The 24,868-nt window shown below is 40.3% G+C and overlaps 1 protein-coding gene across 25 annotated transcripts in view; it reads left to right on the top strand.

The window, feature by feature from the left end:
* Positions 1-24,868, top strand: part of Zbtb20 (zinc finger and BTB domain containing 20) — a 766,528-nt gene that overhangs the window by 585,152 nt on the left and 156,508 nt on the right. For 17 of the 25 annotated variants that reach the window (XM_075962725.1, XM_075962896.1, XM_075962754.1 and 14 more), the window contains one exon: positions 22,041-22,078. The exons of the other annotated variants lie outside the window; for them this stretch is intronic. The gene's annotated coding sequence lies outside the window, so the exon portion shown is untranslated. The remainder of the gene's footprint in view (positions 1-22,040; positions 22,079-24,868) is intronic. 25 annotated transcript variants of the gene reach the window in all.

Consider the following 24,868-nt stretch of genomic DNA (forward strand, 5'->3'; position numbering starts at 1 on the left):
TCCCTGAGAAAGCATAGACTTAAACCCCCATTTTCAACTGACTATAAAAATTGCCAACATGCTTATTGGTGCCTCTGCTGCCTCTGACTAATGGTTGAAATAGTTTGAGGTTCCAGATTTTCTGCCTAATAAGTAACTTCAGTGATACTGAAAGCATTTTTTCTTTATACAAAGAAAAATTTTAAGACATGGGTTAATATGTATGTATATTCATAAAAGGTAAAGATATAAAGAAATTAGGCTTATAAAATTTGTAAGTTTGAAAAGTTAATGTTGGTTTTTAAACCCAATTAGCTGCAAGTCTTGCTTTCTCTGCACAAAAGAGTCATTTAGTTATTTAAAAATTGCATTAGATTTGCATGTCTATATGAGGTGATAATTATTTGAGGGTGATTGAAAAGCAACAGATAAGGTATATTAGTTGGGCAAGTGGGTGAATAGTTAATGCTGTTTACTCCCATGGAGAACAAAGGAGAGAAAAGTTTGGAGAATATGAATTAGCTTCAGACATGTAGAATGTAGGATCCTTTTGAGACATCCAGTTGTATTTTCTCCTATATTAGATATAAAAATGTTAGTGTTTAAGAGAAGACTAAGGACACGATGCATATTTGAAAAGCATTTTTAAAACGGAGAAATGAATGTCCAATACAGAGTGGACATATTACTTTGAAGTGGTATAAAACATTACAAGACCACACATCAAAAAATGTGTCTGATACATTTCTCCTAATTAGCTCTCACCCATCGTGACACAACATACACCCTAGCTTTAGTTTTCTTTCTATTTAAAAACTTCAGTAACTTGATTCCTGACCTCTTATATTCCAGGCTTGCATTGATTTTGGTAGTTATGTACATCAAAATTGTATGGACAAAAAAATTGTATGTGTGAAATCCTCATTGCTTTTTGGAACTATGCATGAGTTTGTTTACATATGAACAACACCCACATTATTTATCTATTCTATTTTCAGAGTTCCTTTCTATGGTACATTATATCCACTGGCTATGATTTCAAACCATGAGGATATTAAAGGACACCTCTGTCTTAAGCATTGGGAGGAAAGACATCTTTATTCTAGAAACAGCCACTAAGAACTTGGGTAATACCCAGGCCAGGCTCACATCTTTAATCCCAGCACCCAAGAGACAGAGGCAATAGGGGTCTATGTGAGTTTGAGGTACACCTGGTCTTCATAGCAAATTAGAAGATAGCCAGGGCTATAGAGTGGGGCCCTGTCTCAAAAATAAAAATAAAAAACAAACTTGCTATATGGTATTTCTGTTTTTGCCCCTGCACCTTTCAAATGTGGATTCAGTGCCCCATATTTGAGATTTTCGAGAGCAGTCGACGAGAGGGTAATTTTACCATAGTTGTAATCTCTGTTGTTTCCACTTCCTAGAATCTGTGATCATCTGGGAATTCGCTCTGACGTGTTTCTCTCTTAGAATTCTCTTTTTTTTCTGGTGTCTTATCTGTATATCTTTTAAAACTTTAAAAAAATGTGTCTTCAAGTTGCAGTGCTGTACTTTTAATGTATTCAGTCTCTATGGTAACTGGATTACAGGCCACAACATCATGATTATTGGAGCTGCCCTCATAGTGGAGACACTGGCACATGCCCTGCCCTGGCAACTCACAAGTTTCTCCATTAGATTAGAAATCAGTTCCTAACATTTCGATATGCAGGACAAGTGAGGCAGCAGAGAACATGCTATAAACCCAGTCTCTCTAAGGAGGCAATATTTGTATTTGATGGACTACCTTCTCATGATAAAGGTAGCCTGGAGTGTTGATCCTGACGAGACATCGTTAAACTGGATTTGAGAAGGAAGTTCCTTTTCTTACTAGTGTTTGAACAGTCTGATTTTACTGAAATAAGAAAGTATTCTTTGGTAAACTCAGAGAAATTAGCAATATTCTGTAAAGAATTATTCACTGGTATTTTGGGTAGTCTTTCATGCATACTCCCAACAAGTACATATTGCTCTAGTAGGGGCAAAAGGCAACTCTGATTTTCTCCAAGCATGCCTTAGTTCAGGGTTAGTTCTGTTTGGTTAGGAAAGGAATGAAGAAAAACAGTGTGGCCCCTCTGGAGTGCTTCTTCCAGGACAGCTTCCTCCCAAACGCAGGGCAAAACAGACTCCAGTGTACAACACAGTAGAAACAAAGCGTCTAAAGCAAGACTCTATAGCCTTGGCCCAACTAATATTTAGAGTTAGCTAGATCTGTAGTGTGCAGTGTAAGATACTTGGCAGCATTCCTGTGTCAGGAGCAACTTCTTGAAGCTTAACAAGTAAAAAGACATATGATCTCTAATGAGGACAAAAATGGCACCAGACTGCAAACCACTGTCCTAAAGCAAGATGAAACTCCAGTAAGAAACGAGATGGAGACTCCCTTAAACCCCAGAATATTGGTTTAATTCGTCATTAAAGAGGTATTTTGCAAGTTCAGAAGAAGCTGAGTTCAGATCCTAAGCTTCCAGGTATAATTGGGTTTAGCTTTGGACGTCTGTAACCCTAGAGCTGTGAAACTAGAAGTGGGTGATGGAGACAGGCGGATTCCTGGAGATCACTGGCTGGCCAGTGTAGCGAGATTTTTCTGTCCCACCAGCAGCTCCCAAATAATCACATGAAGACTTCTTATCAATTAGGAAAGCTGATCAATATCTTAGGCTTTTTTATAAGTAGCTCTTAGAACATAAATGAACCATTTCTATTAACTTACTTCCTGTCTCATGGCTTTATTCCCTTTACTCTGTGCTGCCCATGCTGCCCTATGTCTGACTAGCAACTCCTCCTGCTTCTTCCCAGTGTTCTCTCCACCTTCAAAATCCTGCCTAGCTATTGATAGTGCAAAGGAATATTCCACAACAGGCACACGAGCACACACCCACATAAATACAAACACACAGAGAGAGAGGGAGGAGGAGAGAGTTATTTATTGAGCCTCTGCTGTCTACCAGGCCTTCTTGTACTTACCAGAAACATAGCTGCAAGGATGGAACCTATGAAAATAGTGTTCTGGAAGATGTGTGTCCCATGTTTCCAACCAGTAAGATTCCTTTCCCTCGAAATAGCCTAACAGTAAATGCTTCCAGCCAACTAAGGGCCAAGGAAAGAAAATACAAGTTCATGTTTGAAGATTCTTTTCTGTTTATGAACCTCTAGATGGCTTTGGGTTAAAATGAAACTTGGCAAGTGATTAATTCACATGTTTTAGCTTCTAAGGTGTTTTGATCATTTGGGGGTGTTTTCAAAATAAGTGGTGAGATTAGGGCTTTATCCCCCTTCTATTTTTAGTCCCTTTCTTTTGGAGAGTCCTTCACTTTTGATTAGATTTGGTGCTCTTAGAATATTTGAAAAATGCTTTCAAGTATTGGAAATGTGTATGTGGGTGAATGAGATGAGGAAGGAAAAAACTCAAGACTTTGTGATAGCTTAAATAGATAATACACACCTCATCCCCACAGTAGGTTCAGGCACCACATCCTCAAGGATCCCTGCTCTGAAAGCACTGGTGGGCAGTCCCTGAGCCCAGGGTCTTCCTAGCACCCTTCCTATACTCTTAGCAGGGCCATAAGGAAATAACTGTGACATTCCCTGTCCATGTTTTTCCCAGACTGTATAAATACTGTGGGACTAGCACCAAGTCTTCCCTGAGTACAATCCTGTCATCTTCAGCACACAGGCATTGCTTAGTGTGTTGAGTGTCTCACTGACTAATGGAGAAACCAGCTGTGGAGGAGCCATGCCTACGCATTTCTAACCTGTACACTCACTAGCCCTTACCCAACCCTCAGTCTAGAAATTCACCAGGCTGGTCATTATGGTGGAGACTTTGGAGTAACATGTTTGCTCTAATACCAGTAAAACTGTTTAATCAGAAACTCTTGAGAATAGTTAGAGTTTATTAATCTTAAGGATATTTTAGGCTTATTCAGAGATGCAAGGATGTGAGAGCAATAATAAAGATGTATGATTTAAGAATACTCTTAAGTATTGCCAATGGCCTGAGCATTTCTCAAGACTTAAAGGGTTTAGGTAATAAGGTTGACAATAGTAAAATTGTCTGCGTGAGACACAGGATAAAGTTACATGATTTATTGCAGGTTTTCTTACTTAATTTCTGTTTCCTCTTGTAGAATTTAAGGTCCTAGAAGGTGTAGAACTTGATCTGTCAACGCTTTTATCCTCTAGGCCTAGAATAGTGTGTGGCTTATCACAGTTACTCAGGAAATGTTTGTTGAATGAATAAGTGGTAGACATTCTGTCAGTAGCGTGTGCCGAGTGATTCCTCACTTTTTAATGAACTGCACATGCAGTAGGATGGTGACGCTCTTGCTCAGTCATTCAGCATTCTAGAAGAGTGCCTGTGCGCAGTAGACAGTGGGAATCTGATGAGGAGAGAAGCTTAGCTTTCCAGTCTGCCCAAAGATATGTTTAAATATTATTTAAATCTACATTGCTTTAATATATTATACATATATCACATACACATTATATTTATATTCTATATATTATATAACATTATTTATATGTAATATATAATTTGCTAAGGGAACTTTGCTAGACCAAGTTTCAGGAAGACTGGTTCCTTGGCTTCTATCCAGCTTTTCCTGATTTTTCTGTTTACCTTTGGTGCACATGCTGGAACTTAGAGAAGCTTCACCCAGCCTCTACCATATCTCCATTTGGCATTCTCCCGTTGTTTGTCATTGTTCAAACTCCCCCTTTCAAGTAAGGACATCAATCTAATTACTGTGCTCTCTCTCCTCTCTCTGTCTCCTCTCCTCTCCCCTTGCTGGTCTCTCTCTAGCGTAACTTCCTCTGGGTCACATCTGCAGCTATGTTCTCAAACTGCAGTCTGAAGTACCAGGCAGGGAAGAGGGGTTGGACTAGAACCTTAATCTATGAACTTAAGGAAAACACATTTAAACATCAGCTTCTCAAAAGAAACTTTGTTTTATGACTCTGTATAGAAATGATTTGGTGATCTCCAATAGCATGGACTGTTATGTTAAGTTCCATGTTTATAGATAGTAAACACAGGAAGTCAAAGGGGACTGATTTTACAAAGCCTATTTTTTGAACACCAAGGAACCTAATATGACAGGACAATGAGTAATGTAAGAAAAGCTTCTGAAAGGTTCCAAGGGAATTTGCATATGAAACAAAGGAGTTTATTGGGTGCTTTATTTTAAAGACATCAGAGAAGGAACATAGGAGTTAGGTTAATCATTTCTCTCAATGTTGTGGCAAAAATACCTGACAAAAGCAACTTCAGGAAGGACGCGTTTTGGCTCCCAGTTTAAGCGTACTGTTCGTCATAGCCAGGAAGGCTTGGCAGCCAAAGCAGTTCCCAGGCAGCTGGTCACATTGTGCCACGGTCAGGAAATAGAAAGAGCGAATTCTGGTGTCCTGGAACCCCGGTATGTGAGGTGGGGCCTCCTGCATTCTCGGCAGGTGTGCCCTCCTCAGGTGAACCCCTCTGGAAACACCCTCAAAAACACCCTCCTGGAGGCTTACTCTGTCAGTGATTCAAAAACCTGCCAAGCTGACAAGAGTAACCAGCCCAGAAGTCAAAATGTATTGAATGGTAAAAAAGGTGAACTGTATTGAATATAAATTACTCATCAATCGCAGGCGGTGGTGGCACACACCTTTAATCCCAGCACTCGGGAGGCAGAGGCAGCTGGATCTCTGTGAGTTAGAGGGCAGCCTGGTCTACAGAGCGAGTTCCCAGACAGACTCCAAAGATACAGAAAAACCCGCCCCCCCCCCCACCAAAAAAATTACACATCAATGAACTTAACTTTGAAAAGAAAGAAATGGTAATGAAGGACGAACTTTTGAAAAAACAACTCAGAAGTTTTGATGCTCTTCACAGCAGTTCTGATCCACAGTTCAGCCAGAAAACAGACTTCTTTGTGGCTGTGATAAAATACTATGACAGAAAGCAAAATGGTGAAGAAAGGGTCTGTTCTGGCCCATCATAGCCACAGCCTTCCATCTGGTTAGGCTTCTAAAAGCCTCGTCCATGTCTTCCTCTGTGAAAGAGGACTGTTTTGGGAAGGAAGTTGATGATCAAAGATTAGCAAATTATCTCCAGTTTAGAACTGTCCACTCCCAGGCCTTGATTCCAAAGAATATCTTAGCAAAGTGTAGGACAGGTCCAGAGCAAGTAGAAGGGTATAGTCATTGACAGATGGTATTGTTAGCATAGCTCTGGGCATCATCTGTAACAGATGTATGCCCTGCCCAGAGAAGATACCCAACATCTAAGAAGATGGACCTCCATCTGGATCACAGCTTGCACCTGAAACTGAAGGAGACTGGTCAAAAGCACACAGACTCCCGTGGAATCCGTCTACAAGCTGAGAGAAGAGGCTAGCAAGGCCAGATAAACCCACAAGTGACAAAGATAGGGAAACCAAAGAATAAAGCTGTGTGCACCAGTGTCCTTGTGCTTACATAGGTCAACCATTGCAGTAAAATAAGCCCTTTTCTGATTATTAAAGAAAAAAATGATGAACTTGGCAAACATAATGTGTAATTAGGACACAGCTAGATGAATCAAATTTTATGGCTGACAAATAAATGGGAGTTAGGAAACTTGAAGTTGGTACTGAGGAGGGAAAGAGCAGGTCCACAGAAAAGGGTGCCTCATTTATTAGTTTGTTAAAATTATTGTCCATCTTGGTGACTTAAGATGAAAGCCACTAAAGTATGTTGGCAGCAGTTGCAAAGACAAATGTACACCGCTGGAAAGCAAAAGAACTAAGTGCTACAGTATGGCACTGGAGTATGCTGTCAGTGGGCTCTTTGATGTTAAGGATGAGTTCAGTGTCCAACGTGAACCATGGCCTCTGCTTCCATGGTGTGAAAAAGGGCTTGACTACTGCCGAAAGCAAAGAGTAGCAGGTCCATCATAAGAAATCAAACCAAATGATAATTGAAACTAGAAAATCCAAATAGAAACTAAGTAGAAATAAAGAATTGCAAAGTAAATTCCCAGTTTCAGCCGGAAACCATACCTTTTGGTAACTGTGATAAAATACCGTGGCAACAAGCAAAATGGCAGAGTCTGTTCTGGCTTAGTGTCCGTCATGGCAGGGATGGCATTGCAACAGGAGCATGAGGTTAGCAGGTAAATCAGTAGCTGACTGGTCGCATTTCATCGACACATAAGAGGCAGAGAAAGAGAAGGCCACACTGTAAAGCCTCACAGTCCAGGACGAACCTCCCTCAACAAGGGTCTGCCTCCTGGAGGTTCTGTGACCTACCCAAACAGCGCCACCAACTGGACCACCCTTCAAGCACATTGGTCTACAGAGAACGTTTCTCTTTCGAATCATGTCTCCAGGACTTGGAGAAGTACCATGCTGTGTGGTTTTCTGGTCTGTGCTCAGCATCAGTCAGCAGCTTAGGCGATAATGAAGAAGTACAAGGTCAGGTTCATGTGAGCTCAAGAACTAGGAAGGCACAGCTGGAAACCACAGACACTGGGACTGGAGGAGCCGGGAGGCCTTGAACTCTAATGATGGAGAGGAAAAGAAAATGAAGATTCATATTTTGAGAGAAAAAGGGAAACCATTAAAACCAAAAACTGTGGTGAACAAGTAGAGTTCTTCTTATCTGAAGCCAGAGATGTCCTAGGAAGGAAATCTACCCCTGCCACACATATATTTGACATAGACCTCAGAGAAGCCACAAATATGTTGGAGGGATTAGAGTCTATCCAGAAACATAGCTGTGCCTAGGGCTTCTTTCCCACTCTCTACTCTTCTGTCTGCTTTGTTGGTCAGCTTTGCTTGCCTGTGACAGAATCCAGGGGTAGCTAGATTTAAGACAGGAAAGGTTTCTCTTGGATCATAATTTTGGAGGGTTTTGATCCATAACCCATTGGCCTATTGCTTTGAACCTATGGGAGCACACAGTATTATGGGAGACAGTTGTGATGGAGGAAGCCCACTTACCATAGAATTGAGTGCAAAAGAAAAGATAAAGGAAGGGGCTGGATTCCCACTGTCTCTATCAAGGGCATCCTTCTTGCTAGCAGGCCCTGCTTCTTGAAGGTTATGCCACTTCCCAGCCCACCACAGACCAGGAACCGAGACTTTACACATCAGCTTTGGGAAAATATTCATGGTCCAAACTGTAGCATCAGCCATACTCACCGCCATTATCACAGAATGTTGACCTTAAAGGAAGAGCACTGTGTGTGAAAGAGAAGAAGAAATAGATACCGGTCATGAGTCAAAGGTGATTATCTTCACAAGAGGCAAATGCAGTGCCGCACGCCAGTCTCACATCCTACACTTCCCCTTTCTCTTTGCTTCCTCATATCTGTAGGCATCAGATGTTTTCAAATGTTGCTGCATCTTCCTGACCTAAGGTCCAAATAAAGAACGCCCAGAAACTTAATATTAATTTGAGTTTTGTGGCATATTTTGAAAGAGGTTCTGTTCTCACTGTGTAGCAAATGCTACCCTCAAACTCACAGCATCCCCAGCTCAGCCTCAGTATTGTAGGAGTACAGCAGGTCACACCACACCCATCTCATCATATTAAATCTTCTCCCAACACAGTGGCCAAGTTAGTGTTTGGTTAAATAAAACTTTCATTTGCTTTGTAGTTAATACTGTGCACTAATCTCTTCTGCTCTGTGCATTCAGATAAACCTGAGCCCCAACCCCCCCCCCCCACTATGTATTTTAAGGACGGCTCTGTCCCTATGGGCCCTGTCTCCATATGTCATCCTAGCAAAGTAACCAACCATGTTATTCACTGTGAGATACCATGCTCTAGTTATCCTACTTGCTTGAGTGGACTGAAATGAGCATAATATGTAGGCTTCAGTAGTTTCCTAAAGCCTGTGAGAGAATTCCTAAGCTTTTTCTCTTGGTCCTATCTATATATAAGTTTAAAAGAAAATAAATGGGGGGAAGGATTTCAATAGGCATTTCTAAAGAGGTCCTTCTTCCTCTGAAAATACAAATCCTTGCAGAAATCCATTTTTTCCTTGTTTTTTCTTTCCTACTCCTGATCCTGTTATAGCTCTCTCTAGCAATGCTGAAACCCAGCTGGTCTGGAGATTAATATGACCAGACATACCATGAATTTTTTAAATCTCAAAAGTCCCAGTTTCTGCTCCTTCATCAATCAAATATAGGTTATATATGTGTGTGCATGTGTGTATGCACTGTATTATCATAAATCTCTAAATTCTTCTCTTTTTGCCTCAATTCCTCTTAAATTATTCCTGTTACTTGTTATAAATAGGTAGGGAAACGATGTGAGGAACAGAGAGACAAAGGGTGTGAAGAGGTAAAAGACAGAAGCAGCGAGAGTGCGGGGAAAGGGATCCGGTGGGGAGGTGGGAAATAGAGCCGCTCCCCACTTCCTTAGTCTCTTCAGACCACTCCCTGGTTTAGCTTTGTTCTCCTTTCTATCTAATGCCTTCCTATAGCTTCTTCTAACAAATGTTCCCTACCTTCCTCACACATGGAACACATGGAAATCTCCAGGCCAGCATCTTAACATACTTCCCAGGCTAACTAAGCACCTTGCTCATTGACTCCAGGGATTGGACCTATCTCTACTGGGTCCACCAACTCCCTGCCCTATGTTGGCATGGACAGTGTTAATGTCTGATGTAAGATTGGAAAAACTTAAGCAATAATTTGTTTTTAACTTCATTAACATTCAAAAAACAAACAAGTAAACTACATGTTGAATTCATTAAATTTCTCTTCAACTGTTTAGGACTATAAAAACTGCATTTTTAAAAGAGGGATTGATTGGTGTCATGTACTTATTTGTTCACTTCTGTTTATGCAAGATAATAAGAGTATTGCCAGGGAGGAGGAATAATGGTATTTATAATTCCATCACTGCTGTTTATGAGAGATGAAAATGTGTGAAAGGAAACTAGAGGGAGCAGTGATGCTCTTTCCACACATTAAACTCTTCTATTGCTGTTGATAAGATATGGAGGAGGAAAACTAATCCAACAGTTGTGGGAAAGTTAGTGTTTCTAGCGTGTGCTTATCATTTGTCTCAGTGGCTGGATTCAAAGCACTAAAAGGTAATGACAGAGGCGCCCTCTTGCAAAGAAGCACAAGAATGTGTACTCCATTAGTCCTGAGATCTAGATTACCTAAGAGTATGGTCCTCTGGTGAATACTCAGATGCTTCTGTCCGGGAGAGTGGAAGATGTCATGGTAGGGAGACCAGTGGCTTGAAATTTGCCTATAATTTTAGGTGTGCTTCTTAGGGATGGGCTCTAATTCATTGTTCAAAAAAGGAAGAAAATTTCAGGTTGTAAAGATCCATGTCAAAAACTTTAAAAGTTCTCTGTAGACTCTAGGATATTTTTCATGTCTGTTTCAGAAAGAAGGAAAATTAGAAGAAGGACAGATTAGCTGAGTTGATAATTTAGGCCACAAAGAGTAAAGTCGTCCATGAGGGGTTAATGGTTGTCATGGAGCAAGTGAAAAGAGCAAATACAGATGGCAAAGAGGGATGGTTTGGGTCAGGTTGTGATATTCACGATTAGTTTCTAAAGTGAATTAACCAGTAAAAAAAAAAAAATGGAGACACAGAACTCTCCAAAGCAGAGTAGAAGACCCTCGATGGCAGGATTCAATCTGAATGACTAGGCTTTAGGAAAAACATCTGTTGAGCTAATGAACAGATTCAGAGTTCCGTCTGAAAAATGCTTCTCACATTCTCTTCATCCAAAACTAATTCTCAAAGTAAGTTCAGAAACCTTGCAGACTTAGTTTTGAGAGTTGAGTTTTAATAAAAGCATAAAGTCACTAATTTTTCAATTTTATTCTTTGTAAGCTCCATTCCTCACCCTGTCTCCCCTTAAACTTTTATTGTCAATTGGAATAATTTTCCATTAAAGTGATAGGTGATGGATCTAGGACAATAGTGAAGGTGTACTTTATTGGGCCTTGAAGACCCTGGAAACTTCTAATCGGCAAGAGGGTGCTTTAAATCACAGTACAGCCCTGTTGTTGCAGGAAGACCAGCTTTAGCCAAAGCCTGAAGATGCAAACATAAGAGCTTAATGTAGGTTGCCTGTGAACGGTGCAGTTTCTGACCAGTGTGAATAAAAGGGGATTGTGCCTTGCTCAGCTCCAGGCTTTGTTTCTAATAGCAGTTTCTCCCATTCAGCACTCTATGTGGCACCCTTACCTAAGGGTGCTCAAAGAGCAGGGTAGTGTACTGTAGAACTTTTGATAAGGCCTTTGGTTCCAAAGCAGGACTGGAGCCACTTGTGCAAGAATTTTAAATATTATGTTATGTTTCTTATTGGATCATGTCCATTATAGGAAGAAATATAAATTTGTCCGTATTTAATGGTGTATGCATGAATCATTTGCGGAGGAGGAGAAGTTGAAAGTTCACACAGATTGACATCCTCTCTAGCTGGTGGTACCAAACTGAACCAATGTGGAGAGTGGAGGAGATATGATAGTTTGCCCCAGGTACAATATTCAGAGAAAGATCATTTTCTTCTCTGTTTACATCTAAATTTTTGTAACTCTGAAGCCATGTACTTGGTAGAATTCAGGGAGATAGCACAAAATTATTCTTATTAGTTACAGAGATGACAGATCTTAAATAGTTTCCTCCACCACCTAGAACCTGCTTGCTTTGCTTCATCTGGCCGGAGTGTATTTCTATGATTTTATCCACAGAGATTTAACAGAACCTTACAACTCCTATCTGAACTAATGATGTTCCTTTCTTTCGCCATGGCAAAAGGCACCCTGCCCTCTCTGTCCGTTATGTTAAAGGTGGTTTTTCTACAGCACGTGGACATATTCTGTTAAAGCTTTTTCAGTTCCATCACGTTGACAAGCTGACTCCATTCAGTCACCCACCATCATCATGTTCAGCTTTTTCTCCTGTTCTGAGAAGTTAGAAAACAGTTATCGTAAGAATTTTAAAGGCATTCACTTTGGCAAAAATAAATCTGGAAAAACATGAGTCTGTTCCTTGAAATGGAAAAAAGATGAGTTATGTCGTTCTCTGCGCAGCCCTCCTCCTGACACTGTTCAGAATAGGGAAGGAAGCTGCGGCCTTCTTCCCGTTTTGTTTCCAGTAAAGTGCAGCACCTTTTCAGTGTTCTTGCTAGAGGTCAAACTTCTCCACTCCTCACTGGGCATTGTTTGGTACTGAGAGTGGACACTGCAAGAATCTCAGTGAATGAGAAGAAGGGTTTCATTCAAGGATTTAAAAAAAAAGCAACTATCCCCTTACTGTTGGATAAATGCTATTTGAAGAGGTTTTAGGGTTCTGTGACTGTTTTGATGTATTAGGGTAGATATAGCCCTTCTCCTCCGGTGCTAAGCTTTCCTACTGACAAGGTAAAATTCATATGATCTCACTGCTGCTGGGTCGTTTAAGATACTGAGGGAATGTGTGACATGGGATGAACAAGCTCAGTATGAGGGTCATTAGCTCTGTGGAGTTGTGATGGCTCATTTCCCAAGAAGAGATCACGCATGTTTACATCGAGGGTCACAGGAAAGCTAGGATGACTGGAGATGAGAAAGGAACCCTTTTGTGTGGTGGGTCGGTTGGGCATCATTGATCAGAGAGGTAAATGGACTTCTCTTGAAGGATCTGGTGCCGGAAACTGACAGACGCTGAAAGTGAATGTTGAAATTTACCTCTGCTTGCACTTAAAAATCCTGTCTTCTCGAGTTCTTCTCTTTTGCCTTTTTTTTTTTAGGTCTCATCTTAGAAGCAACATAATTTCTTCCTAAAAATGTGGCTGAAACCTTTATATTTTCATAATTGTTTCACAACTTGCTGTGGGTTCTCAGGTAGCAGAGCACAGCTCAGCCCTGGTTTGGTCTGGAGGATTCCCACTAGGTTGTTTATGGTCTAATCCCTTCAGAAGTGTGAGGGTAAAGAGCAGCCAACAACCACTTATTCCTCTCCCACACCGTTAACAGATGACTGTCAGAATCCAGACATTGACAGGGGATGGGTTCTCCGTGGTGGAAGAGATAGATCGTAAGGTCTTCTGAGATTATGCTAGTGAATAGCTAGAAACCCATAGAGACAGGCCGTGGCGGATGATGAATATGCTTATGAACTTCCAGTGCAAACCATTGGTGTTTTCTCCTTTCTGAATAAATTGCTCATAAGTTACTAACAGCAAAACTTTATTTGTAGCCTGTCTGAACAGAAGATCAAAAATGCTTATAATTTGAAGAGGAAAACATATATGTGTCTGTCTTAGACATTTTTACTTGAAATTTTGAGCTATAACCAAAGTTATAGTTTTTTGAGGTGGAGCAGGTGGTAAATCGAAATTTTGAAGAGTGCAGGATAAAGGCTAATATCATCGCACATACACGGGGCGGGGGAGAGAGAATGTGTGTGCTTAATACCTCTTTCATTACCTATGAAAAAAACTAAATTTGGATCTTGTAGAGACAGTTAAGAAAATGCAAATTTCCCTAAGAGGAAGTATTAAAACAATCACTGAGTACAAACTGTTGTGGGGAGGCTACAGTTGACTGGGAATATCCACAAAGAGACAGTCCCTGTCCACTCAGTCATTTTTCTACAGCTGCCTGATGATCAGAATGTGGATGTGGAAATCAGAAGGGAAGGAGGGAAGGAGGCGGGGAGCAAGCTTTATGAATCTAACAACCTGCATTAAGCCTATTGTGCCACAGCTTTTCAAAATCCAGGCTGCTGGCAAGCTTGACCCTTTGCTGATCAGTTCATTCCTGGTGTATGAAACAGCCAAAGCAATGGCTGCATGTACTAACCATTACGCTAGTTAGGTTATCCAAGGTAGCTGAATGCTGACTTTATTTTCTGCACTGATACTGAACAAAATGTCTCTTTGGAAAGGTCCTAGACCTTTCTCCTCCCAGCTCCTGATCACAGCAATAAACAGTCTCAAGAAGTCATTAGTGAGGCGAGCACAATCTCCCTGACAAGTCAGCTATGAAGAAATTGGCATAGTTTGTCTCTTTGATTCGTGTTCTTATGAAAATAATGGGTTGGGAAAAAACTACATTTCCCTCTCTCGGTCTCTTTTTATCTCTTTACCAGTTACATTGAAGTTGATTTTGGGGGCTGGGTGTCTAGGTTTGCATGTTTCTAACAAAAGTTAGGAACTGCTCAAAAGTTTTAATAGTCAAAGTCCATCTTTAAAAATAGCGTTCTTCTATACTGTGTACTGCTGATTTCTTATGTGTGTGCATTTTAGCCTTGCTTGAATCTTTGTTATGGACTGCCTGTTGATTGGGATGTGTCATTGTTTTTCATCTAAGAGTTGGGCAATAGTTCAAGGAACCAGTCCTAATCTGAGCCATAGATAGAATGGGCTCATCTTCTATTTAAGAAATATGGCAAACTGCTTTAAATGAATTTGGTTCAGACAAGGTCATCAGAAGCATTCATCTGACCCTTGTGCTGTGTGTAGTAGACACTTCTACTGAGCTCCAGAGCTGCAAGGTTAAAGACAAGAAAGCCAGTGACCCACCCAAGCTCCCGGGGAGTCAGTCAATGCATAGAAATTCCTAAGCATATGGGGCCCTTCCATCATTTACAGGAGCTGTTCACTGGCTTTCCTGATCTCTTTGAAGTTAAATTTGGGAATAATAACGTTGAGCATTTATATTATGTTCTGGACTTTTCTTCTATCTTTTTCTTTAATTGAAAATTTAGTTAATATGCATATTCAATTCCAGACTTATGTAAAAGTCAGCTAAACTTCTGAGATGTAAAGAATGAACTGTTCGAATGTCTCTAGCTCACCATTATGTGAAAGCCGTTGTAGATTCTAAGACATTTTTCCTCGATTTTATTTATGTCATGGCACTTGGTAAATTGAACCAATACCTAAGCACCACATATACTATTTTTATTTTAATATCTTACTATCTGTATTGCCTAATCCCCATTTAAGTTTAGGATACATTTCATTAAACTGTATTATGGTTCTGTGTAATTTGTAGGGTCAACATTTTATCGGATTTTGTTGTCATCTAAGGCTAAGTAGAGCTAGTAGGGTTATTGAATTCACCCCCCCGCCCCCGGCTGGAAGCAGAGCTGCATTTCTTCAATCCAGAATAGATGAGGATCTTTCCTACTTTAAAAAAAAAAAAGCTGTGAAGAAAGAAATTTCACAACTGCTCTTAGCAGTCTATTTGATTATTTACGACTTAGCATATTTAGGGTGTTCATCTTGAAGTCTTAAATTCTTCACTCAACTATTTTGATATCATTTTGCCCAAGGACAGAACTGCCAATCATTATCCTCTCTGTAACGACTCTTCTTATAACCAGAAAACTATGAACATACAGTTCGGCCCAGCTACTTTTATTTCTGTAGCTCTTTTGGGGACAAACAGGCCTGTTTTAAAAGCTCTGTCATATATGTTTCTGAATCAGGCACTGCATACTTTAATTTCACCGTACTGGTTTGGAAGTAACCACAACTTTTCATTTTATCTTGATGGACAGAGCATTTGTGGTCATTTAACCTTGAGGTTTAAACTTGGTCCCAAAAAAGTAACTGACTCACAGCATTGGCTAGACCCAGGAATAAAGAGCATCAGTCTTCCCAGTCTCAAAACTCATCTTGCCCCCACTCCTCAAAAGCACTAAAATTAACTTTTCCTTGACCTCTCTTTCTAGTGCTATTTATTTACTGATTTAACGACTTTTTTCTATCATCTTTGTCTCCTAAAATAGACAGATGACATTTATTCAACAAACATTGGACTGTCATGCTGTGTTTAACACACTTTGCATGGTTTGGGAGATTCAAGTGTGAACTGTCAGCAAAGGCTGGGAGACATAGATGTTTTAGGCGTGCGCAGGGAAAAACAGAATAGTCTGTCACAGTATATAAAGAAACCGTGGAGGAGAAAAACAGAGATGGGTTTGGGCCAGATTACAAAAGGTCTTGGATGCTCTTAAGCAAATAGTTGTTCGTGTCAAGGACAAAAGTAACACTTTGCAGTCTGCATTGCAGAAACTGCTCCAAAGTCCTTAAAACACAGATCTTGTTTATGTTGTACTCACGGCTTAGTCAGTCATCAGATCCATATACCTAGTTCATTTCTGTCTCTTGATATGTGTGTCATCTATTTTCTTTGTATTTTAACCATTTGAAGGAACCATTTGAGCAGTGGTCCCCCTCTGTTCTCATTGATCTGGATACTTCTCTCTGCTTCTGCTGTGTTCTTATTTAGTCTGTGATACACTGCACCACTCACTTGTTATTCTCTGTGTTTCTAGATGGAGAACTATTGGAGTGTTTACCTTATAGCAACAATCTCTATAGCAAATGACATTAATGGTAGGCTAGAGCAGCGCTGTGTGCCTCTGATCAATTGGCCACATGACAGCAGTGAAAGACCTATTAAGGTCACACAAACACACGGAAAAAACCAGTTTACTACAGGGTAAAAATCCTAATACCCAGTCCCTTTAGAAACTGTAAAAGCTACTATTTCAGAAATTAGAAACATACAGAGAACAACTGGAATTCGATTATAAAATGTTCCTAAAATCTACTTTTTGGGGGAGAGGAACAACTCTTAAGTTGTCAGGATGAAGGAGAGGGGAAGGAACTGATGATGGATATGATCATGTTTCCTTCTATGTATGTATGAGATTCTCATAGAATAAAAAATTATAATTAGGATAGAACCCATCTTACATACAAGTTCAGTCCCTGTCACCTCTTACAGAATCGCTGCTTTAACTATTTGTTTTCTCAGACTCTGTTCCATAAGCATCACAAAGAGTCAGAGACTTGTACAGGGTAAGGCAGGTATTTAATTGTATCTTGGCAGAGACTCATAGGCCATATTGTGCCGACCACTGAACTTCTGTTTTTACGTCCTTTCTCTTCACCTATGATTACCTTATTTCATCATCTGAATTTTTAAAAAGAGAATATTTATAATTCTTTTATTTCTTGAGATAGATACAAAATAATACAGTCTAATAAGTCAGGCTTCAACATATGAGTGAGTATTATAGCATTTATGATTTTTTTCTTTTTTTACACAGTAAATTCATAACTTTTATTTATATATCACAAACTTATAATTTTTCTTTCATTGGTACAATGACTACAGAATGTTCTGCCAGCAGTACATGTGTTCGCATTGTTGGACCCAAACCCATGTTATATCATTGTCACCCAATGACATAATGTGCACTTAGAATCATAGTATGTAGTTTTTTTATATTGCATTAATTATTTAAATAATGTTTACCTAGATTTCACCAATGTCTACCCATAGCTGTGTGGTTCATTTCCTCTTAGTACTGAATTATAATTTACTATTTGTACAAAGCTCAGTTCTTCCTCCTTCTGAAGTTCATCTTGATGCTTCTACATTTAGGCAATTATGAATAAGTCTGCTATAAACATAACATACTCATCACACAGCCCAGAACTCTCTCTCATATTTACCACAATAAGCTTTTAAATTATATACACAGAAGAACCTACACATAAATGATTTTTTCTAATTGACCAAAAGCAATGGAAACACTGCAATAACTGCAAAGGGCCTAGAGTTGCAAAGGATCAGTCTGCATCCATGCTCTGTCTTTAACTTGAAAACCGTTCTGCAGGTTTATGTTTAAAACAATTTTTTTCTAAGCTTGAGAATTAAAACTCCCAAATGCAGGGTGCATGAAATCCCATTAAACCTAGCATAAAACTTGTTGTATCTGTCACATAAAGAAAATGATGTATCCTGTGTGAAGATGGAATATCAATTGACAGGAGTCTATGGAGCTGGCACTCATTCCTTGAGACACATGTGTCTAAAATTCCAATAGCCCCTCAGCCTTTGGAAATCCTGGAAGTCAAATGATATTAGCAAAAATGGGGAAAATCATTCTACTGTTTGGGATGACTCCCACATATGAATTACTTAATACAGTGTTTCAAGAGCACTGTATTTAAGTAGAAGTATTTAAACATTATCCCTATCCATGGAAAGCAAAGCTATAAACCCACCCAAGTTCTAGAAAGAATATTGAAAAGACTAAGAAGATTAAAGACGTGCCTAAGAGGTCATTCCTGTCTGCTTGTCATACCTTCCACCCTCCTTTGCTGAAAGGATGAATGTAGAACTTGAGTTCAGCTGAATTCTTCAGCTCTGTCATCAGAGCTGTGACACATTCTAATCTTCTGATTCATCTGTGATGAATAAGCACTCCCTTTTCAAGTAACAGTCCTTGGAGTAACTAATTTTGTGAGTTATGATGGCTTATTTTTTTCATTTCATTACTGAGTTATTATTGTTCCCTCTTAGCAAAGTTGGTCTCCCTCTTTGTCCCCAGCGTTAACCCCAAATATGCAGAAGAGCCCACTTGGCCGGTAACGTTGCCTGAGCTCCAAGCTGGTTCAGAGTAAAAAAACTGACAACCAGACTTCTGTTTTTAACCCAGCCAGATACCTCAGCTGGCAAGCAGCTCAGCTTCCTCACCATAAAATGGGTATAATAATAGCTTTCCCTTACCGCTGTGAAATATTTAGAATGCAAATCAAGCCAAACCTACCTCCTTCCAAAGTGAAGCATAAACCAGCATGCATAATCCTGAATGAGTCCAGATTTCAAGGGAAAACCAAGTGGGAAGCACCTAAAGGTGGTATAATTTAGTGGTAAAAGTACGTGGACTTTGGAATGGTGCAGACTTACAGGCCAACAGCTGTGTGATTTGGGGTAAGTTTCCTAATTTCTGAAATCTCCTCTTTCTTCTAATAAGTGCAGGGTAACAGTATTTCTCCCTTATAGTGTGGGTTCAGGGATTCACTACCAGTGCTTCTCACCCTTGCACTCAGGCAGACCTCAATTTAGAGTGGTCCAACATTCAGGATGCCTACTGGGCACTGCCCAGTGTGCCACAGGCAGGACACTTTAGGGAGGTCTCAAGTATTACCCCTGAAAATACATTTGATTTTTTTTCTTTTCCCTCCTCAGTATGTTCTTGCTTGTTCTGCTGAAGTAGGAGTAATGCAAGGCCAAGAAGAGCATCTGCTTTGTTTCTTCCAAAACATTTAAGAACAAGTTAATGGGGAAATGGATACGTGCACAAACAATGGTTTAAGTTATTTCCCCACAGGGTAAACCAGCCGTCAGGGAAGACTGCCATGTATTGGTGGCTCTGTGTGCCCCATGTTGCTTGCTCCCTGTACATCCCTGGGCTGACACAGATACAGACTCGAGAAGCCTTTCTTCACCAGATGCCTGAAAGTCATCGGGTCCTCTTTGCACCACTGTCATTTCTCCACCCCATACTCCTCTATCCTATTATAGTAACTATGTCATGGACATTTTAAAAGAAATTATACGGACTGGATAATGGTCAAATTACATTATATGCATCATAGAAGTATTATAATGAAGTCCATTGTTTCATACAATTAATATATGCTAATAATAATGAATGAGGAAAATATTATAAAGGTCCCGACAGATAGAGGTCTAGGGGACCTTCAAGGTGCTTGTGTTTCCATAATCACACATTTTCACCTACTTACAGAGCCCCGTTTTTTAATATTTTCTTTACTCCCAGCATCAGATTATGCTTGTTTTAAACTTTCTGAAGGCAATTTAAAAGAACTTTTCTTTGCTTCCTCCCCCAGCCGCCCCAAGCCATGGGTAAGCAGCCTGTAGGGGTCATGCATAGGCTCGTTGAAACTTGTTGGTTTTGAACTTTCTCAGACAAGGGTTCTCCTAGTAGCCTGCACCATCTCTAAATGCTGAAAGCCACTGTCCTAGAACATTATGTCAATTGAAATTAGGTGAACTAACCATTTCAGTTACAATTAAATTACAACGAGGTCCTCGGAGATTGACACTTTTGGTATCACAAAACTAAGATTAGACATCAATACACATCACTCCTCCTGCCCCTCACTTTGTGAGTGCACACACTGCTGTGTTTTAATGTCCCGAATTATTTGGCTACACATTTGTGTGTTGAACCTGGAATGTTCGATGCAAACGTTTTAAATCCTATACAAAATTATTCTACTTAATTTTTTGTATTTCATATAAAAACAACTTACAGACATTTAAGGAGCATATCACTCAGGTAGAAAGGGCATGTATCAAAACATAACAGTTTCAACTGAGCAAAAGTAAATCTATGTAGATTAATACATATTGTAAAATCACATAACAGGTTGTAATTCAATCAAGAAGGAGGGACCTCTTTGACAGTTATGGACATTTATGAATTTTACATGAACTGTGAAATTAAATTTTTAGCCTTAATATTAAATTTAGGAATGCTTTTATTGTTTTGCTTTAATATATCAGGACAAACTTATAGCCCCAAAATTTGCAATCTAACTTTGTTTTCTCTTAAGCTGTAATACACACTGTAATTTTTATCTCCATCTTAGATTCTTGTCATTGGCAGCCTGTGTATCATTTGACACCAAGGGAAGTAGTTTGTTAGTCTTCACATGTGTTAGTCAAGCTGATAATGTTCTATCACCGAAATTTGATTATAACTAATGTTGTGAATAATTGCTCCTTAAAGTTAAATGTAAAACTTATTTGCTCAGATGTAAGAATAAAAACACCTGATACAGTTTTCAAAGCTCATAATCCATTTTTGAGCATTATTTGGTTTATAACATGTAATAAATAAGTGCTAATTCAGTATATTTTATAGAACAATCACTAATCATATTTCCCCTTTCCCCCCAAAGATTAGAAATTGTGCTCAAAGAATGGGGGAAGAAGAAAGAAAATTGAAGATGAGGGATAGGGGAGGAGGTAAAATGGCAAAAATATATACAGTGCAGTACCTCAGTGTCTTGGCTTATAGAGAAGACATGAATATACAAAATTATAGTCTTTGAACACTAGCCCCTTTTGTTTTGTATTTCCAGTTTGTGAAGACTTTTAATTATTCATACATAATCTAATTTCCTGCAGTTTTCATTAACCCTCTCAGTTTTGTGAGAAGATGTTAAAGCACGAGAGACCCAGGTGTCCCTGGCACTGGTGCACACTGGGAGTCAGGCTGCAGGTTCTTCTCAGCTCCTGCTGCCCTGCGGGGATCACCACCATTCACAGCTGCATAGCCACAGACAGATTTCACACTGACCGCTCAGGGAGCATGTTTCCTGAGAGCATTCTCTACCATGGTGCATTTGTCCAGAAAACTGGGAAGTGAGGGCTCTTGAATTTATTTTTCTGCTTTGGCCTTTTTCAGGATGATCATTCAAGTTACTATTCTTTAACAAACTCATTTTGATACTTTTGGAGGCTCTCTGTGGAGTGGTCAAGAACGTCCTGTCAGGTGGCCACAGTTTGGCAGTACATATCTGATGTGATGTGGGGTTTAGTGGAAAGGCTTTTGTTATCTTGGTTTCTTTGTCTAGAAGAGGATCTGTTACAACTCTGGTGATATTCCAGTAGTAATGGGTATTTGTTGTGTAGTTTGAGTACTGTAAGGGAGAATTTTTAAACTTGTAAACATAGGATGTGAAACTATCATGGCACACTTGCCCCAATCCTGAAAAGTGTCATCATTAGAGCCGTGTTTGGAGTGCCGAAGTTTTTGTTCCAACCACGCTGTCACAATGTCTCCGTCAACAATAGAGCTCTCTGCCGCACAGAAACGTTCTGTGTGAGGTAAAGCCACTGAAAGCCACCCGTGGCTGTTGAGCACTTGGAATATGACTAGTGTGACTACGGATCTGAATATTTTGCTTTTAATTAAAGTTAAAAGAATTTAAGTAGACGAATACTGTACTAAGCAGTATCGCTCTAGTAGAAAAGCTGTCTTTTGGGGATCTGACAAAATGACAGAAAAGGTCTTGGCAGTTTCTATACTAGGATCTACTGGCAGCAGTCAGAGCAAGGGACTACAACCCTTGAGAATGTCTGAAGCTGGATATTAATAACTTTGTGCCTATGGTGACAAAATTTGGGAGCACTAAGTATCTCAAGGTTTTGTGTTTAATTCCTTGTCTTGTCTTCCATTCTCAGTCTTTGGCCACCAGTCCTCGCCTGCTCCTGCTCTTTATGTAAGTAAAGTGGTTTCTCTACCTTTGATGAAAGTGTTGGGTTTGTGAAGCTCTGGGCTTCGCTGTCATATTTCCTCGTTGGCTTTCACCGTGTTGTCCAGCATCCATTTAGTATGCTTCAGTGTTTTTCCTGTTTGGAGCTATTAGTGTACTGGTGAGTTGTCCTCTGTGAGAGAACCCAGCAGCCCAGCCGCTGCCTTCTGAAAAGACTGCCCTTTCCCTCTCTGCAGCTGCTCTTTGCAAAAATCGCTGCTCTTCTGAACTGAAGCTTACAGTCCACAGCCAGATCTCAGCAACAGTTGGGCTTTGCTCCACTGTCAATCAATGGGCAATTATTTATTCTCCAGTTATTCACTCATCCCTAGGTCCAACCACTTTTAATTTTAACTTCTAGATCAGAGCTTTCATTTATTGACAAAATTTATAATATCCTTTTACCAAGAAGTACAATACTGAAAAGTAAATAGGCTAAAAAATTATGCAAAATTATAAAGTCTAGGAAGAAAAATAAAAGAAATCCAGGATTCACATGTGCCAGAAGGTTCAATAGAATGTATCATTCCTTTCCAGAAAAAGATGGGACAGTTTGGGGGGAAGGAAGAAATGCGGGGGACCTTGATTTTAAATGAAAAAGAGAACATTTATTATTTAAAGACCAAACTGAGCCACACTGAGCAGATTTGGATAAATATTACTTTAGACTGCTTGGAAGAGGTTCTGGGGTAATGAAACCAAATAATCAAGTCACTACCAGAGGCACCACCTAAGAAACCGTACTGGGAGAGGCAGTCAGCTCATATCCTAAGTAACCATGGGTGTCCCTGTAGCTGCATCTCCCTCTGTCCCTTCTTCACATTGCGTAACCAACTCTTCACTCTGTGGTAGTTCATGGGTTGTAATGATCTGCACCAAAAGAGTCTCTGGTTCCACTTGTGTATGGCTTCTAACATTCTAGAAACTTGTGGCAAGCATATGTAAGAAAGTACAATTTACTGAAAGATGCTGGAGTGTGACATTTTATCCGATGTAGAAAGGAAATTGATTGATTGATTGATGTAAAACACCAAAGATGGGTGCTGGTGTTCTACAACGGACAAGGTCCTACCTGCCCCTAAGCATTCTTACTGCCGGTTCTGTGTTGATAGAGTGGGTCTGCTAATGCTTTGGAGGATGTCAGTGTGCACGCTTACGGTTACCACTGTGTATCTTCGTATCCTTCCCCTCTATTGTTATTTAGCACTTCTGGTTACCACTGTGTATCTTCGTATCCTTCCCCTCTATTGTTATTTAGCATCCTCTGACTGGCAAATCTTTCTGTAACAGTTCTTTTGTGTAAAAACAATTCGCATAATAGCTCGGTGTTAGACGAGGCATTAATCCTCACATCACCAGAATGAGTCAGCACCATATACTCCTGCCTGCCTGGCTCAGCTATTATGACGTCAGTGCTTAGGACAAGCCTCAGTTATAAACCATGGAGAAGACCTGTGTCACTTGGTAGAATTGTTGGGAGACTTGTAGTCCCCCTCATAGGAAAGTGTGAGGCTGATTCTGTGCTGCGTCAGTCCTCAGCAGAGCAGCTCCAAGTAGATCCTTCTTCTTTCTGTCCGTCTTTCTTTTTAAATCTTTAAAGCAGAAGTAAGGCTGGGAAGAAAAAAAACCTGTAACAAGCTAATAGTCATTCATGTGCTCATGACCTTGTCCCACCCCAGGCCAGGCTTCATGCTTGCTTCACTTTTTAGAAATCATCAAGTTGCCTGTATGCCAGCAGGATGACAGGGCCAGTAACAGTCTTGTGTCCTCAAGTGCCCCAGCAGACACAGCTGATGGCTCCAGGGGTGGTGCCTTAGAGCCCATCCAAAGCAGAAGAAAAGTTCCTTAGGAACAAACCAGAACAGTACCCCACCCCACCCCCACCCCCGGCACAGTGCCTTTGGTCCCAAGTGCCTCTTCTATGACCTCCCTTGGACAGGTGCAAATTTCAGCCCCTTTTGACTTTCTGTCCTTGGCACTGCATCCAATGTCCGAAACTGGAATTGACCCAGATTTAAATATGGGTTGAATAGATGCCATGCTTTCTTGCAAGAGTTTTCTGTCCCATTATTCTTCAGCAGAAACAAAAGGAAAACCCTACAACCTACCATGCCACCTTGATGAAAAAGACTAGGTGTGTTTGGGAAGCTCAGTTCTTGTAAGCTATCCCTCCATGAAGGTGCAGACATGTTCTCAGGACAGTACTTTATAATACTAGCAGTTAATCACTGGAACAGTGGTCATATTTGCCCTTACCGACATTCTCTGCTAAAAAGAGATGCTGCATCGCAGCCTCCTTCCCTCTTTCTTACTCTCACCCCAGCCCCTGTGATAGCCATCAGAAAATGCTTCACCCCAGGATGTTCCACCTTCATTAGATTGCTGGTAGTCTCCTACCATGCTTTGAGAGCTACTGCTACTGCATGACGTGGATCTGATTAATTATTCACAGTCCCTTATTTAGTTTTCAGTCAACAAACGTTTATAAAAAGCTTGTAACGGAGCTCGGTTCTGGGAACTCTGAGATAAATGAGAAATACTACCTTTCATTACGAGTGGCACAGTCTGGGGCTGGGGGTACAGCTCATGCTAGAGTGCTTGTGGTAGAGCTCAGTGAAGTGGAACAAGAGCACAGGCCTGGGCTTGACCCCCGACAATGCAAAAAGAGAAAGAAAAAAGCCCTACCAGTCTCCACGGGAGGATGAGCACGTGTGTGAAAGCTGTTCTGTGTCAGGCACTGGACTACAGGGATTTACA

Source organism: Microtus pennsylvanicus, chromosome 1 (genome assembly GCF_037038515.1).
Source record: "Microtus pennsylvanicus isolate mMicPen1 chromosome 1, mMicPen1.hap1, whole genome shotgun sequence".
NCBI lineage: Eukaryota > Metazoa > Chordata > Mammalia > Rodentia > Cricetidae > Microtus > Microtus pennsylvanicus.